Source organism: Montipora foliosa, chromosome 9 (genome assembly GCF_036669935.1).
Source record: "Montipora foliosa isolate CH-2021 chromosome 9, ASM3666993v2, whole genome shotgun sequence".
Taxonomy (NCBI): domain Eukaryota; kingdom Metazoa; phylum Cnidaria; class Anthozoa; order Scleractinia; family Acroporidae; genus Montipora; species Montipora foliosa.
The window spans coordinates 40,747,596-40,750,095 of record NC_090877.1 but is presented as its reverse complement, the minus strand read 5'-3'; the positions used below and the strand labels follow the sequence as shown (position 1 = coordinate 40,750,095).

The 2,500-nt window shown below is 41.0% G+C and overlaps 2 pseudogenes; both read right to left on the bottom strand.

The window, feature by feature from the left end:
- Positions 1–427, bottom strand: part of LOC137971836 (uncharacterized) — a 1,092-nt pseudogene extending 665 nt beyond the window's left edge.
- Positions 428–2,355: 1,928 nt separating this feature from the next.
- LOC137971835 (uncharacterized) overlaps positions 2,356–2,500 on the bottom strand; it is a 3,797-nt pseudogene continuing 3,652 nt past the window's right edge.

Below are 2,500 nucleotides of genomic sequence, written 5' to 3'. Positions count from 1 at the left end.
TATTAAGCATTTCAAAATTTCCTTCATTAGAAGACGTTTCCTGAGCCTCGGCTGAATCAGTCAGCTTCGTCATAGTTTCCTCGATGCTTGTAGTTTTCTTCTTCTTCGCAGGGGGATCTCCGTTGACCTCGAGGTCATTCGCGGTCTGAGGAGTTTCCTCTTGTTCTACGCAGTCTTCGTACTGTATTTCCAATTCTGACAGGAACAGTTTAAAAGACTCTGCAATAGTCTTAGATAAATCCTGAGACATCTGGGCAAATCCTTGTTTCAACGAAGCGGTCAACTCTTGTAGGTCAGTTTTGGCGCTAACGGCGTCATCAACAACTTCAACATTCACTTGGATATGTTCGGCTGTAGAAGCAGTATTTCTCCGTTTTAAGTTGTCTTTCTTGCCCTTAGGCTCAACATTAGTCGAACTTTCAGGCATTCTTTGCGAATTATCGCTTTACAGACAACAACAACAATCTTTAGAAATCGAATTTGGTGCTGACTTCAGTTCGCCTTTAAAGGCGGCAACACACTGAGTTCGCCCAGGAGCAGTACTATCTCAGGTGAGCCCGACGGCATAGAATTGGTTTTTTTACGCGAGTGACAAAATTCAAGAATTACGTTATCCACTGCCATCTTTAGTACGGTGGTTATTTTCCTACCAATGAAAATTGCAACGTCGACACTTTCCATGGATGACGTAATGCCTTTTTCTGCATTCAATTCTCGCTTCGAATCAAGCGCTTCAATAACACAAAAAGGAAATATATTTTGTTCTAAGTATTAAAAGAGTGGAATATTCATAAAATTTTAAGTACATTAACGTTTTAACAGCTTTTGGCGAATAAACATCATAAGTTGCGTGATTGGAAGTCCCTCTGGCTATGTTGCCGAGTGGAAGTTTGGTTCAGCTCTCCGACAAAACGAAAAAAAATAAACAACGTGCAGAGCAAGAACCGCGCTCGGCCCATGGCCGCGCGGTTAATAAAATTTAACCGCTTCCCACAAACCACACAGAGTCACCTCATCGGAACAGCAGGGTGCAAACTGGAGGCCTGATAACTAGGGTCGAAAGTCTGAAATCTAAAATCTAAAATCTGAAATCTGAAGTCTGAAGTCCGAGGTCTGAATTCTGAAGTCGGAAGTCCGAAGTCTGAAGTCTGAAATCTGAAATCCGAAGTCTGAAGTCCGAGGTCTAAAGTCTGAAGTCGGAAGTCCGAAGTCTGAAGTCTGAATTCTGAAGTCTGAAGTGTGAAGTCCCTCCTCGGCTTCCGTAGTTTTTAACTCCAAATGGTGGTGAACAGATCCTCTTAAAGATAGCTTGACTTGTTTACATTTTGTGTACTCACAATTATGAGGTCCAGTGTGTAAATTTCCTTGAACTGTCTCCGCTTTGTACACTTAATTTGTCTCTGAGGCAATATACATCTAAATGTGAAAGCTTACTTCTATTACTTTTGCTATCTTCTATTTCAAAACGTTTCCCATGTAAACACTAGAGACGATAGAAGGGAGCCGACCAGCCATTTTATTCACTGTTAGTTGTACCTTATACAACACTATCCGCCTAAGCGTGTCGCGAACCACAACCCACATAAGGGAAGCCCGTTAGCGATACAGTATACATGGTAATTGTTACTATGACAATCGGGCGTTTGCAGTCTAATTTAGCGGTGGTTAAGCCGGATACGAAAAACCGGTGAAAAAACTCCTGAGAGAAAAAGCCCGGAAACGTATTCTCCAAACCAATGCGAAACCACCTTAACCTCTGGAGTTTAAAGGTTGACAATAACACTATTACATTAAATATTATTTATAAGTATACCCAAGTGCGAAAAAAATACCCAGAGCAAAGTTCTCAAGTAGCTGATTGGCGTCAAGGGAATGATGTGAATCGAGGAGTGGTTAAAAAAGGCAAAAGGTGCGAATGCCTAGCATAGCATGCGATGATGCGAGTACCCATGGGAAATTCATTTTGGGTGGGCAACAAAAGTTTGTTATTCTAATAATTATAGAAAGCTACTGACAAATGCCAACACAGAAGTAGCCTATTGTCAATTATTACAGAAAATCTATCACAGCAATCATGGGAACCACTAGATAACCTGAAGACAAAGGACGAAAACTTATAATAAGCAACAGTTTGTCTGTGCCACTTCTTTCGGTACCGACAAATCCAACGATGTAGCTGCTTGACATTAACTACATTGTATAGATCATTAGCATGTATATCTCCTTTCTGGCTTAAAAGTTAAGACATCTGCTTTCCTGTGAATTTGTTCTGTACAGTGATAAATGTCTGCTGCTTAGCCTTGTTGGGTAGAGTGTGCACCTGACAAATGTCTTGCTTGGATTCTTGCAGCAGTCCTAGAAGAGGGCCTGTCGATTTTGTTGTAGCATTACATTCCTTGTTGACTGACTATCTAGACCTTTCATTCCAAAATGATTGAGGGTTGCTGCAATAATGAAGGCATCTAACTCTATTTGTGAAGAACTCCTTCACTGAATCATA